Below are 24506 nucleotides of genomic sequence, written 5' to 3' on the forward strand. Positions count from 1 at the left end.
AAAAAACTCATTAAAAATTCTATTTCCTTATTGAAAGTTGGCCAACTTGATGAGTATTTTAATTCTATGGACAAGAGTATAAATAGTTTTTAATTTAAAGGTTCTTTGGCATGAACTGTAATGGTTGTTGGCTAATCCTGTATAGGTCTTTTCTATAGACAGCTGTGGTGAATTCAGAATTGCTTCTTGTAATATTAATACCAAGAAATGGCAAACTGTATCTGCTCTCAACTTCCATCGTAAACTGAATATTTGGGTGTTATTGATTAATATATTCCAGAAACTGGAAAAATGAAAACATTTTAACTGACACTAGCAAATTCCAATCCCATGGTGAGCCTAACTTTCTGGTATATAAATATAAACGAGAAGATAGAATTAATCGATTCCTAAGAAAAATAAAAAAATGATAATATTATAGATGATGCTACCTATCAAAAACTTTTTGTTACTGGTTCATCCTTTAGTATCGTATATGGATTACCAAAAATACATAAACCAAATACCCCTGTTAGATCCATTATGACCGCCTACAATACCCCATCGTTCTCGATCTCCAAGTATTTACTCTCTGAATTTAGTATTAATGAATATACATTAAAAAATGGGTACAAATTTCAACAACAAATTATCAACCAGGATGGTGACTATCTCATTGTTAGTTACGATGTTGAATCCCTTCCCACTAATGTAGTACCATTAAACGAAACTGTTGATAATATTTTAAACACCTCTTTTATCAGCAATGATACTCTGTTCTATGGTTTCAATAGGGCTATTTTTAAACAATTTCTGGAGCTTGCTGTGCAAGACTCCATGTTTGCTTTTAACCAGCAACTCTATTCGCAAAATTATATTTATGTCTGACTTAGAAAGAAATTTTTTCAATAAATGTGAATCTTCTTTTAAACCAGCATACCACAGGTGATATGTAGACGACACTTTTGCTCTTTTTAAGTACCCTTGGATATGCACACAGTTTCTGGGATATATTAATCAACAACACCCAAATATTCTGTTTACGATGGAGGTTGAGAGCAGGGACAGTTTGCCACTTCTTGATATTAATATTACAAGAAGCCATTCTGAATTCACCACAGCTGTCTATAGAAAAAAGACCTATACAAGATTAGCCAATAACTATTACAATTCATGCCAAAGAACCTTTAAATTTAACACTATTCATACTCTTGTCCATAGAATTAAAATACTCATCCAGTTGGCCAACTTTCAATAATGAAATAGAATTATTAATAAGTTTTTTCAAAAAATTCCTATCCCAAAGAAATAGTCATAAGAATTATCAATAAACTATTAACCAAATTTCTAAAACCACCTTTACCCAACTTTGAGATTCCTATGAAACTGCTTTTCACTTCCATCCCTTTTGTGTTTGATACTAAATTCTCAAGCAGACTTACACAGATCATTGAATAAGAAATTCTTTGTCTTCAATTAAAACTCATTTCTATTAATTCATGCAAGTTAGGTTCACTTTTCAGTTGTAAAGATCGCTTGCAGTCCTTCATGAGATCTAATGTTGTAATAAATTCACATACCCTGAGTTCCCTCTTTGAACAATAACACCACGGCTTCACCTCTGTATTGGCATAACTGACTTTTTGTTTGGGATGTCAGGTTTCGCCATTCCTTCTTCGTCTTTAGCCTTGGATGGTTGGTGTCTTGGTTCTCTCTCTATTCTTACAGAGTTTTGAAATTTTTACCTTTTAACTTCTACTTTGATTTTTGAACCATTAATTTTCAATTAGCTAGTAATTTTGTGAATTCCTTTTTATAATGTAATTAATTTTATTGTTCACAGACTAATAATGCACCGGGGTTTATGTGCGAAACATTTTTGATAATAAATAATGGCTTTCTACTAGATGTATCATGGTACCCCCTGAAGTATTATTAGTATATTATTATCATTATCATTATTATTATTATTATTATTATTATTATATATATGTGTGTGTATATATATATGTATAAATATGTGTTAAAAAAAAAAATACATATGTATATTATATATATATATATAATAATACATATAATATACTAAACATATTATATATATATTATTATATATTTATATAATATATATAAATAATAATTTTAAAAAATATAGTAAATAATATTCCAGTCAGCAAGATTTATAGACTTCAGGAGATTCCATGATACAAATGATAAAAGGCCAAATTTATTAACAAAAAACGTTTCGCACTAATGACTCAGTACATCATCAGTCTGTGAAAAGTAAAAGGAAAAAAAATACATTATTAGCAAATACAATGCAATTAAAATTTACAAGCTCAGACAGCAAAAAGTAAAAGCATAAAAAGCGATACTGTAGTCATACAGGCTTTAGTTATAGGACGGGTCAAAAATTAAGTAGCCCTGAACACTCAAAACTTAAAAAATCCCGTATCAGTTGTAAGATAGAGGTGAAGAAACAACACTTCTCTATTTTTTAGATTCAGTTAAAGACTATGATTACTTAACTACTCTAGAGTCATTAGACATTAAACGTCTTGTTCCCTCATTGAATAGTGGAGTTTCATCTACTCCGCTTTATCTGGCATAGTCAACTCTTTGACTTCTTGCCCAAGTCTAGTCATTCTACCTCCTTCCTTCTCAACTAACGGTTGGTTGCGCTTTGGTATTTTTTTATTTGTACTTTTTACTTCTTGGTTTTACTTGTCATCGTTTCTGTAAATTCTAAGTTAATTTTAGTCTTGTGTTAATTTTTACTCGTTATATTAAGAATCTTGCTTTTATTTAATGTTAATATGTATGTTTTTTTTATATCTCAACAGACTGAAGATGCACATTGTATGTGCGAAACGTTTCTAATAAATGTTCTTCCTTCTGATGTGGTTGTCTTCGGTTTCCTGAATGGTTATTTGTATATAAATATATGTATATGTATATGTATATATGTATATGTATATTTATGTATATATATATTTAATTTTATGTATATAGATGTAGTATATATTATGTTATATATATATATATATATAATATATATATGGTACATACATATCATATATGTGTGTGTATATATATAGATATATATATATATATATATATATATATATATATATATATATATATATATATAGTATATATTTAGAACACTTTTCCAGAAGCATTCTACCTTTCTCTTTTAGTATCATAAAATTACCGATGCCTAGGCAAAACATAATTAAGATAAAAGTCAAGTTTGAGAAAAATAATGTTACAACAAAATAACAAATGTTGTTGCCGTTTTGGGACGATTTGGAAATAAATTGGCAATAGATAAAAAAAGGTCTTATTCACAAGTCCCCTATATTTGGGGATTTTTGTGCTCCAATTGAAGCCGAGTAATATTTGAAAAAGTCGATCGTTTTCATCGGGACTTCAAAAGAAAACCTTGAAATAATACCTTGATTGAGATCATTATATAAAGATTAAAAAAACACTCAACAATGGTCTATTCCAATGAATGTTTCCCTTTATGTCGAAAATACAATATATCAAGTTTTTTAACTTAGCATTGATTGACTGCTTTACTTTAGCTTCTCAATTGTGTGTATTCGGTTTTTACTTTTTTACATGGCTCTCTCCTTTTCAAAAATAGGAATTTTATCCTTCGTTAGTCTGCTGGACAGATTCATAATTCTCGGATTGTTCTACAAAAATATATGTAGTCTACATTATCGCTACTACTACTACCACCACTACTACTAATAACAATAATAACAACATCAAAATTTGGACTACTGTATGGGAAAGCTTGCTGAGTAAATGCCGGGAATTATGCCTATTCTATAACGTGCACATTATAAATAATAATAATAATAATAATAATAATAATTAATAATAATAATAATAATAATAATGAATGTCTAATTCATAAACCCATTTTAACACGCTGTGTAATACGATATTTACTTTCCGAGTCTCCCCGAAAATATATATATTTTTTTTTATTCTGAGGGGATGTACTTTACTTCTTTTGTTTATAACAATAAAGGCGGTCTTCGACACCCTATATACAATTCGAAAATAACTAAAACTAAATAGGATTATGAAAAGCAGCACTGAACCAAATCGCACGCTATAAAGACAATTACCCTGTTAAATGTAGAAAAAAACAGTTTTAAAACTTTGTCCAATTTTTGCGGGGAGGGGGAAATAAATTTCTCCCCTATTGTATGACAGACCAGAAACGATCTGACATGAGCTTGCGAGAGGAATAACTGAAATATAACCAGTCAACGATTCTGACAGGTGCAACTGACACTTCACCCACACAACATTTCGCCTAAAAGCAAAGAGGCCCGTGTTCCCATTTTACCATAAAAAGACAAAGTCTCTAGATGAAAATGTGGTCACTGAAGAGATGCCACTTGGATAATGAAGAAGATATTCTCCACTGAACGGGCTGCTAACACAGATCTGCCGTATTAAATCATAACAATACTGGCAATAATAATAATGATCATGGTTGTATCTTCAAGTAATTATTCCTGTTAGTAAGTTTAAATTGACGCCGTCTATTTTACGCGATAGTAGCAAAGCTTTACTAATGGTAATCATCATCATTCAGTACAAACCTTCCAGTAAAACAATTCACAATGTCATTACCAGAACGGAAACCTTCCAGACATCACAGTGGCCACATGAACAAAAGAGCAAAGCGAAGAAGATTGGGAGAAACACACCCATGTGAAAAAATACATAGAAATAAATCCATAAAAAATGGATGGGTTAAAACTCTTAGCGTCCTGGACCTCAGTGCGACCCACTGCCGAACATACCAGACTCCGAAGGTCAGTGACAAATTCATAAGCATTAGCTGGTTGAGATGATGTTGCTAGCTACACATATGGTCCAAGCCGCCAATCGTTTGTGGATAACAATCCTATTCAACCCCGACGGTGTTAAACTTAATTCGCCTATTTCACTGCCAAGCATTTATGGGCGCTGACCCATCCATGAAAAGACCAAATCGAGCAATATCTAAATTTGCTGCTGTGTGCAATGACCAGTGGTGTAACTAACGAGTTACTTAAAGTAAACAATCTTACGCATCACCACTGAACTCATATATGGCAACATTTTATCTTTGTAAAAAGAAGAAAAAATTGCCCTAATTTTTGGAAGTCTAGTCCGTTATCAGAAACTAATATATTCAGGAAAACTTATCTTCAAAAGGTAATGTATTCACTTTCAGAATAATGCCAGTGGCATATCAGACCTTCTTAACTGTACTGGATTCAGAGGCTCTAATAATAATAATGATAACAACAAAAGAATGAATAACAAATGCATTAAAGTAGTCTTCAATGATAAAATAATAATAATACATAGGAAAACTACCTCCTAATTTCCATATTCATCTAAAACAGTAACCATTCCAGACAGCTGAAACGTGGCATAGCATAAAAAGAAAATCCATTTAGGGCGAAAAAACCCGGCCGTTCCTGAATGCCCAAGGCCAGCAGCATTTGCGAAAAATGGATGGTAATAGCACGACCGTCTGTAAAAAAAGGGTCAAAAAGGGAAGAAAAAAATCACGGCCGGACGGAGCACGTTAGCAATGCACAGCAGCAGAAAATAGACGGAATATTTCTCTTACGGCACATGTATGCTTCAATAATGAAACCTCCAACAAGTTGAACCCCATAGCAACCCCCCTGTCATTTGAACTACATCCCTCCCACCCCATCCCACCCCCGCCCCCGTTCCTTTTCGACAGCCTTGGTGGCGATTTCAGCGTCCCCCCGTGGGACCCCACGAATGGCAAATGGCCGGAGTGTCCTGTTGCACTCGATGATTTTTTCAGGCTTAAAGGTAAACTGCGGCCCCGTGGAACTCTTTTATGGTTGCTCACACGACACTAACACCTTGTTCTGGAGCACAGGGACTGGCCCAAGACGAATTACAAGTAATAAAGGAGGACTTTATGAAGATTTTTCTTTTTTTTTGTTTTTAATATAGATGCCATTAGAAAAGACAACCATAAACCGTTTTCAGTAACAGGTTCACTACCGTTAAGTTACGACACGCGGAACGATACTCAGCCAAAGCGTTATTTATAGACAAGATGAAATCAATTCTGGTTTTTCTTTTATAGTGATGATGTGATAAAGGAACAGCTCTGGCCCGATGATTGTCGTATATGAGTGTGTGAATGTATGCATGTGTTTTTGGTTAAAGCGTCAAATCTGATAGGATTCTGGTGTATATATACGATGCCTAAGTCTTTTGGATATATTATAATATCTATATTTATTTTAAAAACAGAAATAACTTTTATTTGTACTAAATGCTTAAACAGCTCCTTACAATTCCAATGACAATCATCTTTTACGGAAACTTAAAGAAGACGAAATACACAGAAACTCTCAAAGCAATAAACAGCTCCGCTCTGTTTGAGAAACGATACTTGTCGGTACATTCGCTTACTCGTCTGTCGAGGAAATAAATTCAGCATACGGAAATTTACCTACAATTGTAAAATATATTATACTAAACCTATAAACCGCATAAACAATGCTTTTCTTGTCTGCAGTTCTATTTCCTAAACCCTCTCTTTGGAATATTTAGTACATATGACAGTTTCAATCTCCTAAAACGACTGCAAAAAAAAAAAATAAATAAATAAATAAATAAATAGAAAATAAAAATTTAGTAAAATAAAAAAAATAATAAAATAATAACAATATACAAAACTGATCTAGTTCACCAACAAATATTACATTTATATATAATTCATATAAATTCATGCAATATAAAAAAAAAAGAAATATTGACAATGACAAAAAAAGAAAAAAAAATAAATAAAGGAAAAAAAATCAAATGAAGAGGGCCAACTGCTCTCGTACATATTCCAGCGCCCTGACCAGAATTAGAGGCAGCAACCAGTGAGCGCCATCGCCAAGAAGCCAGTAGATTCCTCAGCCATTCAAGGCTTCAGTAGCACATTAGAGCTTTCTCTGACTCTGAGCCTTTCCCAGAAATCGCTTAAAACTATTGTGTCCGAGATAAGAAAGGCCGCGACGGAGACTGACTCAAGACCTCGAAGGATTTCTCGGAATAAGAGTTATTACAGCTGTATAAATAGAAACAAGTTATGCGCTTGATCTACAGAGGCTTAGCTTTTCCAGGAAGTGGAGTCGGAGTATTCAAGGTCTTCCTTTCAGTTGAAAACCAAAATACGAAGGATTTGCATTACCGAATAATGAGTCCTTTCCAGGTTTCCCTTCATAAAATTCCAGTCTATTTCCCAGAAAATTCTATCGCTTCATTCAGGGTCTTTCCCTATTCTCGTTTTTCTTCCCACTTCTTTGTGTTCAGTTATATTTCATCGGGTCTGAACAAGATTAAATTAAAAGGGGGCCAAATTTAGCGGTCCGCCCCACAATGACTGTTCTTTTGCACGAAGAACGTGATCTCATGTCACCATCAGCATTAACTACCGACATTTTATTTGTTTAAATATGCTAAAACGTTCATTTTGAAAAAAAGGCGGGTCAAATAAAGCAGGAAACACTGAAGAAGGCAGGGGTTTTAAGAGTTGAAATATTAGGAACCCTCGAGGTGGTCAGGGGTTCTTGCAACCTTCGGGACGGAGGGACATGACGGCCCTCCCCAACTCTCCAGACCTGAAAACCAATGAGTACACTTTCGCGCCTTATTCAGCCACTCGGTTACTCTCGCGAAAACACTCCGGGACCACCACTTGCTGTGTCCTTCCTTCAAACTATGCAACGCTCGCTCTCTTTTATTATTAACAGTCACCTTTACTACCATACTGTAATAAATAGCCGTTCTCAATATTTTCGCGTCATGCAACTCTACACCTGTTCTTATGTCAACATTCTATTCTCCCAATCGATTGGACTCTCAGTGACTCATCTGTTCTCTGCTTACTTCTTTCTCTTCCCTCAGAATGTCTCTCTGTAAATGTTGGCCACAAAACCATTTCAGTCTTTTCCGTTCTTTCTATCTTCTGATTTCATGATAATTTTTCGCTTTATTTTCCTTTTCAGAATATGCACTCACTCCCTTTCAGAACTCAAGTTTTCTCCATGCTCATACCATTTTTGAATCTGCATTCTGGAGAGTATAGAATAGCTTTCTTAACACCTGACCCCAAGATCGTTTACGAGCACTACTCACAATTTGTTGGAAATCAGATGTACCAGTCTATAGACTTGTAAGAAGAGTCCAGTCCAGTTTCTCATTTCTGATTGAATTTCGGCATCAACGAGAGAAAACCTTATGAGTCCATCATTATGGAAACAACAACTTTTTCATCTTTCTGGCATCTCATAAGGGCCTCTAATTGAGCTTGAACTGACCGCTAAGGTTTTGCTCCGCCGGCCTACCGAATGTTATCTCTTTTCTCCGGTCGTTGGAGGAATTTAATTATATAGAAGAATTAAGGGGTCAGTTCAAAATTAAGGTTTTCGTTACGTAAGAAACGGTTCAAAAGATGGCTGTGAATCTATTATACCTATACTAGGCAGATGGAAGACCCATACGAGGAGGATATGAACACCACTATGATATATAAAGTACGGTTACGGAAGAGTAATGATTAACAGATGTATTAATAAACATAACTGGTTAACTAAGTTTATACAGAAATAAAACTAAAACATATGAAAAACAATAGTTGATCTTCATAAAATTTATAAACCGCAACTAAAAAATCAAAGGCCGAAAGTAGTACCAAAAATGTTAAACATTAACTAAACTGTCACATTCATATTCAATGGGAAATATGTATAAATAGTGTCAAAGCAGTTCATACCCCTACATCCTGTCCATATGGAAGCGGGGATCATCGCCCATAAGGGTGACAGGATGATTGCACTACTCTTACACAGATCATACAATAGTATGTATACTTGCATTATATACATCTGAAATAATCTGGTCTACAATGAATATCGGAGTTAGAATGTCAACTATAGTAGTTACTTGGTCATCGTCGTTTCAGGTTCATTTCATTCCTTGGCAATCTCCGCGGACGCCATTAAAACACGTCAACACAACAACGCATTGACCACCTTGAAGGCAACACTATGTCGGCATCTAGCCAGGCCCGAAAATGAGATAGCAGGTAAAAGAAATCAGAAGCGATAGACTTCCCATATAGAAAGGGAGGTTATACGAGGCAAGGAAAACCGAAGGAGGAAGAGAATTCCAAGGCTTGAGCCAAACGCTAAGGGACATCGTTGCTTACTCATTAGTTTTTCTTTATTAAATGAATGTAAGACGCAGAGAGGTCATGTTTGAAATTTATTGGCTAAAATTCCTGGAAAAGGGAAAGTATCTCTGAACACTAGATATGATGCCATTTACTGACGTGAAAAGCTACTTGTCGAGCGTTCAGAATGATTAGCTAGAGAAATGGCAAAAGCTCTCTGAAGACTGCAGTTTAAAAAACAAAAAAAAAAAAAAAAAAAAAAAAAAAAAAATTGTTTTTGTGAAGAAAAGCAAGAATAATGATCGCCTCACCTCACCTCGAAAAAGTGAGTACTTATTTAAATAACCTTTTTTTTTTTATCAAGACAAAAATCCCTGCCGCATATATTCACAACAGCATATTCAGTGAGCTTGCTCTTTCAAAAACAAAGTTTTATCAAGAAAAATCGCCAACAGATATATTAAAAACAACACACTGCAAGAGCGGCCATGGCTCCACTTTCACGGCAGCCCCGTAACTCACAAATAGAAAAGCCGGAAAAGTACTCACACTGCCTCTTTAAGACTATTATTCCTTCTAGGATTTTATTCTGGCAATATATTCCGTTCTTCCGGGAAAACAAAATTGTTCTCCTTCTCAAAAATCAGCTTATAAAAATGGTTTTTCTTACAGGAACATCGGAAAATTTGTTTTTCAAAATTCCCTGTGTACCTCACGAAAGGCATCGTGCAAACATAACCACCAGCACATTAACATTTGGAATATGAGGAAAACTGCAATTACTAAAAGTAAGAGGAAAATGAAGAGCACAAGAAAAATACTGACTAGCGTGTGTGTGTGTGTATTAGAGAGAGAGAGAGAGAGAGAGAGAGAGAGAGAGAGAGAGAGAGTCATATACAGGAGCATAGTGTTTGTGGCAACCCGAGATTTCTCTTGGGGAATACAGAGACCGCATCAGCTTACAGTCAACAAAAGAGGAGCTCTGGAATAATTATAATTCCGAGAAGGAAATCATTATTCGACGCTAATATTTCTCGTCACTCTTCGTGAACTGTAGCGGTTATTTCCTTGTTCCTTGGTGACGTTCGCGTCTGTTTGTTCTCGCTTTCTATTTTGGTCAAATGGTCCATGAATTCTGGAAATTGCTGGGCTCAAGGGAATATCTTTTACACACACACACACACATACATACATACATACATACATACATATATATATATATTAGATATATAATATATATATATCAAATATATATATAATATATAAATAATATATACATATATATATATATATATATATATATAAATTATATATTATATATATATATATATGTATATATTATATATATATATATATATATATATATATATATATGTGTGTGTGTGTGTGTGTGTGTGTGTGTGTGTGTGTGTGTGTGTGTGAGTGGGGGCTTATCCTTAATCCAACAATTAAAGGATGTGTGGCAACCCATAAAGAGAAGAAAAAATATTCCATATATGTATATATATATATATATATATATATATATATATATATATATATATATATAGTATATATATATATATATATATATGCTTAAAAAATCACAGTAGATGCACGTGACTTCATAAATAAGCGAATACCACAGGAAAATGATAGAAATGTTCTAAATTTAAGTCTTGGTTTATTTAAACTTGATGCTTTCATAATGAAAAAAGTTGTAGATAAATATAAGCAACAAAATTAATATATTCAGTTTTTACATGTTTTGGACTGTAAAGAAACTTTGTAATTTCGGTTAGGGTTTAGGTTTGTGACCGTGTGATATCCGATAATCCTGGATTATCTCTTTTAATTTTTACCCTTTTGACAATTAACCATCTGGTATTCTTGATCTTGTGTTGTACCTGAGACCTCTCTCTCCAATTGTACCTCATTAACTCCTTGACAATGTCTGAGTAAAGACGAAAGCGCTTGGATTTCTGACTATCATTTTCTGTGGAATTCGCTTATATATATAGATATAGATATATATATATATACATATATATATATATGATATTATATATATATTTCAGTAAACAGCTGTTTCCTCTACGTGATTGTGGCTCTAAACCAAAACTGGATAACAGTCAGTACCTCGATTATCCTTCATCTATTGAATCGTGTTGAAAACCTACAAAGCTACCTTATTTACCTGAACAAAAGGGTATCAGCAGTTAATAGTTGCTAGAACAACAGCTCTCTCTTGACAGACTCCCCTTCTCACACTGCCCTTAAGGAATGCAACGACTTTCCTTTCTTGATCCCATTCTCCTCATTCCTCCTGAGCCTCCATTTTCCATTATGCATTTTCACCAACCTGATACGTCTTCCCTTAAAAAAAAGTGACTCCTGAAGGCGTTACCATTCCCATTCTAACCAAGTATTCTGGAATCTGGAATAAAGTTCCCGGCCTTATGTCATTATCCAACTCCGGGTGCGTAAAAATACCATCGAGAGTATGATACAGAGACTTCATATTTACTTATTTAAAAACCTTTAAACTAGTAAAGACTGAGTTGTTAAAGTGTACAACGCAATATTCCAAAGACTGCGTTTCTACGACGGAGGTTTGGTCCTCATTCTACTTGCGATTATGCTAACTTTTTTTTTTTTCATTCATTGCTCAGTAAGGACACGACGCTATCTGTCCCTGAGACCTCTACATACGCATAACGATTAATCAAAAATAAATACCAGACTAAGAATGTTAAGAATATTAAGAGTACACTCCTATCCAGAGACCAGATTGCTGCACTGGGTCTCGGTTTGAATTTTAAATTCTGAATAGTAATACGAGCAAATCTGTCATACTAGGAAATTAAGTTTTGACTCGGAACTTCGTGCCGTTATCATTTTCACCCAGTATTCCTAATACCACTTAATTATAACTGTAGTTCTCAAATGGAACTTTCTTTAAAATGAAATGATGTTCGCGTGACATTTTTCTAAAAATATTTAATCATAATTCTCGAATACTTCTCCCTTAAAAGAAAATAATGTTCAAAACGTCATCGGAATGATTATAACCAATATCAGTAACCAAGCTAATTTTATACTGGAAGTATTGTAAAACATGAAAATGAGTTACGTTGAAACAGATTATGTAAAAGCATCTGATGCTTTTTAATGATGTGAAATAATGCTGAAACAACATAAAAGGGAAGACTGTGACCCATTTTCTGTGATATGCTTGTTCAATTATAACAAAGAATGCACGCTCAATGTTGGCAGAGATGCCTTTATGCGCACACCCACAACTCCGTCATATTGACAACATCATTATAAAATGGAAGCGTAAAACTTTTATAATTATCATAATGAGTTTGTCTGGGAGCCACTCAAATTCATTTATACGAACCTATATAATTGTTATCAGATTTTTAGCTGAACACAGTTTTCATTAAAACAAAATACATTTTTAATCGACAATTGTCAAATAGCTAAGCGTTCATCAGAGAAGGATGCGAATATTGTGATTTCATTTTCTATATGAACAAAAATCGAGAACCTCTTTACTAGGCGAAGAGTATCATAGAGCAAAATTTGATTACACGTGAGTCTACATATTTGTAAATGTGAACATGCACAGAAACACTCCCACACACACACACACACACACATTATATATATATATGATATATAATATATATATATATATATGTGTGTGTGTGTGTGTGTGTGTGTGTGTGGGAGTGTTTCTGTGCATGTTCACATTTACAAATATGTAGACTCACGTGTAATCAAATTTTGCTCTATGATACTCTTCGCCTAGTAAAGAGGTTCTCGATTTTTGTTCATGAAGAATATAAAATTATATATATCATATATATATATATATATATAATATATATATATATATATATATAATATATATAATGCGTGTGTGTGTTTGCATGTAGGTAGCTACCTTTAAGAATGAATACATCTGCACTCTGTAAGTACCCTGGGGAAGGGGTGTAAGAATACTACCACCGTAGGTTCTGCGGATCGTAAAAGGCGACTAAAAGGACAACCTGCTGCCTTGCAGTCATACATTTTAGCAAAAGGCGAGGCCCACTGCCAATAACTGTGAAAACTGCTGCCTTACAGGTGGACTTTTTAGTAAAAGGCTGGGCCCACTACCAATAACTGTGGTTGATGACAGCAAGGGCATGCGGTCAAAAAAAACCCTTTGCCAAAAAATAAACCATGCCTGATGTTTGAAGGAATATGAGTGCGGCTAGGGCGTCCCCTGTAAGCGACGAGCGTCTGAATCCCCCTACTGGTATGATAAATGGGCGAGGGGTACCGCAGGGTTCATAACTGCAGCCAAACAAGTTAGTGAAAGGGTAGAACGTAGGTATTCTAACAAGAAAAGTGAGGGAGATAGTAGATGTGATGGAGAGGAGGAGGATAGATTTCTTGTGTGTGCAGGAGACTAGGTGGAAAGAGAGTGGAACTAGAGCGATAAGAAATGGGTATAAGCTACATTACCGCAGGTCACGAAAGGGAAGAAATGGAGTTGGAATTATAGTAAATAACAATTGGAAGGAAAAAGTGGTAGAAGTAAAGAGAATAAATGATAGGCTTTTAAAGATTCCAATAATAATAGGGGACAAGGTAGTAAAGAAAATATCAGCATACACTCCTCAGATGGGGCGTCAAGAGCAAGAGAAAGAATTATTTAGACAAGAGTTTGAGGCTGCCATTAGAACAGTGAAAGAGGAGGAGAAACTAATAATAAGAGCTGATATGAATGGCAGGGTGGGAAAGAGAAGAAATGGGTATGTAGAGCCACACGGAGGCCATGGGTTTGGAATCAGAATGAAGATGGGGATTATTCATTGGAGATGGCTCAGAGTTTTGAATTGGCCTGTATGAACACATGTTTTCAAAAGTTAGAAATGTACTTAATAAGTTATGAATGTGGAGGAGTGCAGAGCCAAATAGATTACATCCTTGTTAGAGGAACTGACAAAAGCAGCGTGACAGACTACAAAGTGATCTTGGGAGAAGTGCGTTAAACAGCATAGGTTGGTGGCGATCGATTTAACAATGAGTTGTAGGAAACCCAAGAAGAGAAAGAGAAGATCTAGAATTAAGATTTTGGACCTTAAAAAAGAAAAGGGGGAGCAATTATAGAAGGACTGTGAGAGAGAGATGTCTGGAAAGGGGGAACATAGAATTTGGACAGGGTAACAGTGAAAAATATCTGAGCAGACATGAGAGAAATATCTGTGAGGGAAGCAGAAGAACTGGTGGAAAGAACCAGTGGATATGCAGTGTCGAGAGGAGAAAAGTGGTGGTGGAATGGAGAGGTGCAAGAATCAATTAAAAGAAAATCAAAAGCATTCAAGGACTAGAAAGTAAGGCAGGCACAGGGTGCAGAGGTAAGCTTCAGAGAAGAGGAAAGAGAGGCTAGAAGGAGGGTAGGTATGGCTATTGGAAGGGAAGCAGAGCAGTTGAATCAAAGACTAGGAACAAGAGAAGGAGAAAAGGATACCTATAAGATTTCAAACTTGAGGAAAAGGCAGAGACAGGATGTGGGTAAATTGGGTAAATTGGGTGTCATCAAGGATAGTAATAGAAATATATTGTATGGGGATGAAGACATTAAGAAAAGATGGTGAGAGTATTTTGAACAACTGTTAAATACTGAAAATGAGAGAGAGGAGATGGACGGAGCACAGAGTGTGGAGGGACCAGTGATGGAGATACAGGATACCGAAGTGAAGAGAGCATTAAGGAAAATGAAGAATGCTAAATCACCAGGACCATCGGAGTTCCAAATTGAAATGATCAAACTACTAAGTACAGAGGGGGAGAAATGGATGCTGGATTTATTAAAAGCTATATGTGAAAAGGAAGTAATACAAAGGGACTGGGAGGAGAGTCTAATGGTATATATGTATATACAAGCAGAAGGGAGTTGTCATGGATTGTGGTAACTACAGGGGAATTAAACTGACACAGCATGGATTGAAAGTTTTAGAGAGAATACTGGATGAGAGATTAAGAGAGATTGTAAAGATTGGGAAAATGGATTCATGAGAGGAAGAGGGGTGGTGGATGCCATCTTCATAATAAGACAGCTACAGGAAAAGAGGATAGAGGGAAACCAGGAGCTCTATTGTGCATTTAAAGACCTAGAGAAAGCATATGATAGAATCCCAAGATTAGTGATGTTTGGGTGTTTGAGGAAAAGGAAAGTCCAAGAAAAGTTGGTTAGGCTGGGCGAGATGATAATTAAAAGAACGTGTACAAAAGTCATAACAGCAGTTTGGGAAACAGAAAACTTTGAAGTTAGTGTTGAATTACACCAGAGGTCAACATTAACCCCATTTTTGTTTGTGCTGGTCATGGATGTGTTGAGTGAAGAGATCAGGAATGAAAAGTTGTGGGAGTTGTTGTACGCTAATGATCTGGTGATTACTGCCGAAAATGAGGAGGACCTACAGAAAAGGGTTGGAGAGTGGCAGGAGTCTTTAGAGAAGGGTGGCTTGAGGGTGAATGTGAATAAAACAGAGGTTTTGCTGAGCAGTAGGAAAGATAGCAACAGAATAGTAATACAAGAAAGAAGAGGCTTGATTATAAAATAGGCAGAAAACTTAAATACTTAGGATCTACTTTAAGTCAAGAGGGAAGATGTGAGGCTGAAGTTGACATTAGAATAAAAGCTGCATGGGGGAAGTGGAGAGAGGTAGCTGGAGTGGTATGTGATTAGAAAAGGCCAATCAAGCTAAAAGTCAAGAGATATATAACACAGTGATAAGATCAGTGTTAATGTAGGGAGGAGGAAGTAAAGCTTGAGAGAACAGAGATGAGAATGATGAGGTGGATTATGGGAATATCGCTGCTTGGGAGATTGGAAAATGATGAAATGAGAAGAAGGACAGGCTTAGTAAAAATAACAGAGGTGATAAGAGAGTCATGATTAAGATGGTATGGGCATGTGTTGAGGATGGATGATGATAAGAGAGTGAAGAGGGCTTGGGAGGAACCTGTTAGAGGAAGAAGATCAAGAGGGAGACAGAGAATTAGATGGCGAGATAAAGTGAAGGAAGATATGGAGAGAAGAGGTTTTGTGGAGGATGATGCCTTTAATAGAAGGCACTGGTGAAGGTGCATCAGGCAACCGACCCCTACATTAAGGGGTCGGTTGCCTGATGCACCTTCACCAGTGCCTTCTATTAAAGGCATCATCCTCCACAAAACCTCTTCTCTGCATATCTTCCTTCACTTTATCTCGCCATCTAATTCTCTGTCTCCCTCTTGATCTTCTTCCTCTAACAGGTTCCTCCCAAGCCCTCTTCACTCTCTTATCATCATCCATCCTCAACACATGCCCATACCATCTTAATCATGACTCTCTTATCACCTACATATGTATAACTGAATCACGAAAGTTTGGAACGTCATAAAGCCATAAATAAATGTATAAGACACGAAGGAAAAATAAACATGGGGGTTTCCGCAAGATCTTTCGACATTCAACGTCCTTTACTTAGCAGATAAACTGACTTATATGAGGAATTGAAAGTACAGGAAAGCTCGTATAACTGACAGATAGGGATTATAAGGAGATTAGTACCTAGAATCCGGCACACCTGGAGAAAGAGTAACCTTTCCAAACAAGCATAAACATGGGTACAATTTAAAAAAACAAAGAGATTAAGTTAATCTACTCAGACACAAGGGCAAGACAATTAAAGGATAATATAGGGTGACAGCTATTCAGAACTTTGGTAAACAAAAACTTATTCACAATACATATTCACAATACATATTAAACATACATATACAACGAAGATATCTCTAAGGCAACTGATTTGTATTTAAGTCTGTAATTATATCTTTGAGGTCATTCTTAAACATGTTACAAATGCAAGGGTCTAAATGAAACAGGCCACGACTTATATTAAAATTACAATGTGAAGTTAATTGTATTATAGCAGATTCTAAAAGTTTTCGTGATAAGACATCTTTTGACCTTGCAACTACTGAACTACCAATCCAATTTATTCGGTGGTTGTTTTCACTTAGATGAATGAATATTGCATGAGATGTTTGCCCAGTTTTTACAGAATATTTATGCTGGCTTAATCTTACTCATAAGCCCTTGCTCGACTGTCCAAGATAAAAAGAAGGGCAGTCCATACATGGAATTTTATATATTATGTTGTTGCTTTCCCTGTGGCCATTTTTTATTAACATTCCTTTTAGTGTGTTATTATAGGAAAAAACAAGGTTGACCTTAAAGGCTTTTAACAATGATTTAATGGTTTCAAATCCGTTAAAATAAGGTAAACTAAGAATGTTCTTACTCTGTGTTAGATGTATCAAAACATCTAAGAAAGGGAGGCAATTGTCTTTTTCCAATTTTAGAGTAAACTTAATCGATGGTACATGGTTATTTCACTCACTAGTTTGTGCATTTGTGATTGTAAGTTTATATTCAATGGTGAATTTTACCAACAAATATTTGGCATGGCAATGGGAAACCCTTTATCCCCAATCCTCTCAAACTTGTACATGGAATTTCTTTTGAAAAAAAAAAACGCCTACTTACTAATATCATTTATATTCCTGTAAAGTGGTATAGATATGTTCTGCCTGCTGGTACTGATGTAAATGATTTACTCCCTAAATTAAATAACCAGATACCATCGATTAAGTTTACTCTAGAATTGGAAAAAGACAATTGACTACCTTTCTTAGATGTTTTGATACATAGAGAACCATTTCAATGTAAATTCAGCATTAATAGGAAACCAACCGACAACTTAACTTATGTTCATTTCTATTCAGGACACCATCTTGACATCCAAATATCAATTTTTTCTTCTATGTTTTTACGAGCATTGCACATTTTCAGTCCCCAATATTTGAATCAGGAAATTGAATACATACGAAAAATAGGGAAATATTTATGTTATCCTTCACATATATTAGATATTTGTTATAATAAAGGCCACAAAAAGTTTTATAGTGTAAGTAACACAGAGTAAGAACATTCTTAGTTTACCTTATTTTAACGGATTTGAAACCATTAAATCATTGTTAAAAGCCTTTAAGGTCAACCTTGTTTTTTCCTATAATAACACACTAAAAGGAATGTTAATAAAAAATGGCCCCAGGGAAAGCAACAACATAATATATAAAATTCCATGTATGGACTGCCCTTCTTTTTATCTTGGACAGTCGAGCAAGGGCTTATGAGTAAGATTAATCCAGCATAAATATTCTGTAAAAACTGGGCAAGTATCTCATGCAATATTCATTCATCTAAGTGAAAACAACCACCGAATAAATTGGATTGGTAGTTCAGTAGTTGCAAGGTCAAAAGATGTCTTATCACGAAAACTTTTAGAATCTGCTATAATACAACTTAATTCACATGGTAATTTTAATATAAATCGTGGCCTGTTTCATTTAGACCCTTGCATTTGTAACATGTTTAAGAATGACCTCAAAGATATAATTACAGACTTAAATACAAATCAGTTGCCTTAGAGATATCTTCGTTGTATATGTATGTTTAATATGTATTGTGAATAAGTTTTTGTTTACCAAAGTTCTGAATAGCTGTCACCCTATATTATCCTTTAATTGTCTTGCCCTTGTGTCTGAGTAGATTGACTTAATCTCGTTGTTTTTTAAATTGTACCCATGTTTATGCTTGTTTGGAAAGATTACTCTTTCTCCAGGTGTGCCATATTCTAGGTACTAATCTCCTTATAATCCCTATCTGTCAGTTATACGAGCTTTCCTGTACTGTCAATTCCTCATGTAAGTCAGTTTATCTGCTAAGTAAAGGACGTTGAACGTTGAAGGATTTTGCGGAAACTCTGTTGTTTATTTTTCCTTTGTGGGATGCACGAGGAGGCTGTTGAAGGTTCGAATTGACCCACAGGGGCATAAGCCATAGAACAGGTAGTAGGTTATCAAATCCAGAACAATCCAATATACGGAATCACTCAAAAACATGTAAAACATATATTGACAGCAAGGATTTTTCTATCTTGGGCCAACTGCGGAACAACAACAACCTGACAATTTTAGAATCTATCATTATTAAAAAGACTGTACCGTCGTTAAATACCCAAACGTCCTCTGTAAAAATTGTTCATAGCCTAGTTTGGGCAGCTGGTCTGCCTCACTGTATTTTTACCTATATTGTGTCAGTTTTTACTCTTTCTTTTGTATAGGTAGGTGTTTCTGAAATTTTAGTGAAGTCCTGTACTTTTAATATGTCTGACTTTGAAGGTGCTGTTCAATTTTAACTTTTAACTTTTAACTTTAACTTTTACCTTTAACTTTTTACTTTTTACTGTATTGAGAGCTGTTGCCATGACATTTTTAATGTAAATTAAATTAGATCAATTATTAATGTTCGTAAACTTATATATATTTTTTAGCCTTGAAAATGCGACCTGGAATTCGTCGCGAAACGTCGGCATGAATAAACTGTTGAAAGATGAGGATGCCTTTCCCTACTACTTCCTTCGGATATATCTTCTTTGAGCTCCAGCTCCGGCCCTTATGTATATATATATATATATAATATATATATATATATATATATATATATATATATATATATATATGCAATTGATTTATCCCAGTAATTGGGCGGCTACTTGGATATCTTAGCTTAGTGATGAATAACATTGCTAAAACCAGGAAAAACATTCTTTATTAAATAAACGAGCTTTCGAGGTATAAAACCTCATTAGCTTTCACAAAGGATGAGAAATCACTGATAACACAATAAAATGAATTGTCTTACTAAAGTCTTCGGTAAAATTGTTAACAAATCAGAAAACGAGCAGCAAATACAAAGTAATAATTTTATAACTAAACTACAAAGAAAAAAAACGCAAAATAAAAATAAGGTGAAATGTAAACAAACTACCACACCCAAAGTAAAATGGCTAACGACCCAGTTGTGCATCTACTATGAAATCACACGATAGCTAGTTGAATACAGGACGAGTTGTTGTTCAATTCCAGTTTCATCCTCTTATAACCAGCGATTCTGAAATTAAAAGGTCCAGGTCTATTTGAACAAAAAGACAATAGTCTAAAATTCAGGTCAGTGAAAGGATAATCCAGGAAAAGGTGTTTTAGAAAGAGGAAACCTAGTTCTAACAGAAAGATCCCACTTATCGCAGACCACGCTGCGAATAGGCAAACAAGTAAACGACGACACACGAATTAAGGTCCACAGGAAGAGCAGGCTTCTCCCTCAAAAGTGATCTTATAGAAAAAGGGTTAGCAAAAATACACCTAAAATTAACTTGAGGAAAACTATGCTTAGGTATTTCTTGAAAATTTTTTCGGGCCATGTAGCTACTATGACTAAGGAAAGGCAATTTAATGTACTTTACATCTTTACTAGCACTACTGTAACCTACACCGATCTGGGACAAAATTTCTCATCTAGAAAAATTTTCAGAACTTTGTAAAATACAAATATGGATAATAATTTTCAGAAAAATAATTCAGGAGGAAGACCATGTCTTGATTAAATAAATTAAAGTTACAACAAAAATCATAAGCTCTCTTTATCATAGTAAGTACTGAATTAAGTTTATACAACTTTGGTGAAAAACTGAGGTAATTCAATCCCTTTCATGGAGTTCATTCTTATACCAATGGCTCTAAGAGCTGGCTCACAAATGTCCACTCCCTACCCTACCCCATAGGGAATGGCCCCAACACAATTAGGTTGGCTCAAGTGTAAGCCAAACCCGCTTGTTGGGGCTGAGAGAACCAAAAGAATACAATAATCTCCACCCTTATCAGATTATGGGCAAACCAGGCAGAATGTGGCGATTCCTATCCCCAGAACCAGACCACCCCTGGAATCCAAGTCCAAGCTCTGCAGAACAGTTTTGCCCTACAGCTATCAATGTAATATCGCTCAGGTCCAAACATAATCGGGTAGTTGATGATCCTACCACAGTTTCGATAATTATTAGTTTTGGATACAAACCCCAGACCCAGCTATTATACCTCTTCTTATTTGTGAGGCCAAATAAAATTTACCGAGTGTTGGGACTAAGAGTATTTCAAGAATACAAGCATACCCACCCTAATCATATTATGGGCAAACCGGACATAATGCAGAGCCCTATCCCCACACCCAGACCACCCCTGGAACCTATGGCCAAGCTCTGCAGAATAGTTCTGCCTTTGAGGTATAATTGTGAAAAATCCCATTAATATCCTTCAGGTCCAAACATTGTCGAGTAGTTGATGATCCTACCACAGTTCCCATTATCAACTTCATATAGTATAAATCCCAGTCCCAGCTTTGATACTTTTTCCTATTTATCAGGCCAAATAAATTTGACCTAAAGTGGAAAATTCCACAAGACTGAGGGTTACCACGTCAAGGTAGTCCCAAGGCGAGGGGGACATGCAGCGAAGCTCAAAGTACTATTACAACATTTGAAAGCAACATATGAATACAATGCTATGCGAAAATCATCGCAAATCTGACGACCCGGAGAATAAACGGAGAAACAGGACGATCATGTTTTTTACCACCGAGAAATTGGATTCCCGGATGCAAAGCTTAACGACGTTACAAAACATGCCGGCGGGACTACAAGGGAAGAGATAAGAGTTCGCCGGTCTCTATCTTTTTCGTTCTGCTTCATACCTGGGGATGACGTCATTAGCCAGGCCGACGTCATCATCCCACTAAACAGATTTTCTGAAGGTGATTGTTTTGGTCCTTCCTGCATAGGATTAAAGGCTCCTCCTCTATATTTAGCTCCTGCAGAATAGCAAAGCAAACCGTCACTGCTCCCTGATTTTGATGTCAGCTGACGTTACAGTGACGTTGATCATCATCATCATCATCATCATCAAGTGTCGTTTCCCTGTGACGCAACAATAACATGAATGAGATAGAAGCCACTGCTTTCTTGACTGCAATTGCCAATTTCACTTTTACCAAATGTATACAGGTGAAGCTCATCATGCGGTGGACTCGTAAAATATGCCTATTAACGTCACTCATTGCGCCCCTGGCTATTATAGAGATACTCGTCATATGAGTTCACGGAAATAACTGCGAAATCTATGAAATACACTTATTTAAATTTCAGAAGACCAGTGCACAAATTTTATGGAAAATGCGCAAAATTGTTAATCATACCTGGGAACTAAAGTTTTACGCAGTTCGCTTGCTACTTATGGTTCTTCAACACGAAACAGGTGACCACGAAGAGAGCAATTTCCGGTCTGATATAGCTCTTATAGAATAAACGAATAAACAGATTCCAGGGTATTTTTCGAATCGAAATTCATGAGTGACTGATTCAGTTCAATACACTAGCGTCCCAACAGCCATTTTTCATCGCTGATGCCAATGCATCATTAATTAAATATTTGTACTAAACATCTGCATAAAATCCCTCCCATGCATAACATTCATTGATGCCACACGCGCCAACGCAAATTTCCAGGCCTTTCCTTTTTATAAGTAAGTGAAACGGGTAAATAACGGATAATAAAAATAGCAACTCTGAAGAAGAACCTCTTCAAAGCTAACCTCCTTCATTCCGCATAAGAATAGCGCTGCAGTTTGTTTCTGCACTCACGTGAGTAAAATACAAAATAACATTGAATCTTGCAACGAACCTCCAAGTCTAGTGCAAGCGACTATGGGCCACAAGGAGGCCCCAAGCTAAAAAAAGAAAGTTAATTATACCCTGTCCCAGTGAATAATAGCCATGTACTTTTCACTAGCACACCTTAATACCTTTATCATCTCAAGTAAAAAAAGTGATTTTTTTTCCTCCAGCGAATTATATGGGTTTTAAAAAAAGACAATTAAGCTAAAAGCTTTTCATTCGGTCTCCTCTCATTTAAATACAATTGCGTTTTCAAGTTTTCTCTTTTGCGTTTAAAGCGGGTTTTAAGTACGCAGCGCAGTACGCAATGTATGTACGACTGAAGTACATTAATGCAAATGTATTTAATAAAAGTTAGTTTCATTTCACTGAAAATATAATTATTACACTGCACTACATAAGATGAACATTTTGTTATTTCTTCTACATAATAATAATAATAATAATAATAATAATAATAATAATAATAATAATAATAATAATAACCGAGACAAACGGAAATTAAACCGAAATGAAAAGCGCGACTAAGGCGTGAAACACTCAAGCAACATTCAGGTATTTTGAAAGGGAAGACAATACCAACGTCTAAAGCCTTGATGTAATAAAGAAAATGGTTTCCAAACATGTAAACTGCCTTTCACAAAGCAATTCTGAATTTGACCAATTCCGTTGGAAGAGGGGACATGGGCGATATTAAACTCCACAAAAAGAGTTGGTCTACTCATGCCTTTCACAAGCCCGGATAAAGGAGGAGGGTTGAGCATACGCTCCCGCACGTTTTGTCTCTAAAAAGTAGTTACCAAAAATTGGCCTCTTCTCACCCCCACCACAAAAACACCGGTGAGTTTTGCGGATGCGTTAAATGGGTCATAATGAGGCCTGAAACCCAATTGCTTAATAGTAGGCATCAACAGTGCAGTAGTTGGGTTATCATATGAGGCAGCGAAACAGTGAAACGAAAGGAAAAATGAATGCGAGCTAAAGGGGAAACTCATTAATTGGAACGGCGTTAACGCATTCCATCTAATGGCTTCTAGGGCCTCATTTCGACAAACAGCAGCCCGCACAAGATCCCTCTGGCCTGATACTGATACATGCTTCAGTAACGGTTGGTGTCATCTATTTTTACTTCAACAATGATGGACGTTAACCAGATTCTACAAGACCTTATTATCCCGTCTTTCTTAATTAATGAATTTTATTATTTACTTAAAATTGAAAATTAAAGCAAACGTTTGCTTCTCTAACGGTAGAGAGAAACTGTGGCAAGGCATCGCAGAGCAGAACCTGAGCAACACTGGAAACGAGGGTGATGGAATTGTGCAAAAGGTAATTGAAAGAAAACAGAGAAAAAGGGAAGGCATTTTTTGTTTTTGCAACAGAGCTAGCTTCAGCCCCATTCAATAGAGATGAGGAACCCTTAAAAAATGAAGAGGGAAAAAATAGGTGGCGTCATTTTTGGCTTGGAACCAAAAGGCACTGTTGGCGGTTGGGGTATTACATTTACTCTTAAGGACGGTGTGCTTAGTCCTCGGAATATTACCTTCGAAATGGTTCCTCAGATGAAATACTAGCAGTAAAGTAGAGGGGTTCGGTGATTCTTTTTATATAGTACATACACATACACAGAGTCACTCATA

At 35.6% G+C, this 24506-nt stretch overlaps 1 protein-coding gene across 2 annotated transcripts in view; it reads right to left on the reverse strand.

Moving 5' to 3' along the window:
• LOC135222799 (ensconsin-like) overlaps window positions 1-24506 on the reverse strand; it is a 123697-nt gene that overhangs the window by 71537 nt on the left and 27654 nt on the right. The window lies entirely within an intron of this gene.

The sequence above is a fragment of the Macrobrachium nipponense genome, chromosome 8, assembly GCF_015104395.2.
Source record: "Macrobrachium nipponense isolate FS-2020 chromosome 8, ASM1510439v2, whole genome shotgun sequence".
In the NCBI taxonomy this organism is placed as follows: domain Eukaryota; kingdom Metazoa; phylum Arthropoda; class Malacostraca; order Decapoda; family Palaemonidae; genus Macrobrachium; species Macrobrachium nipponense.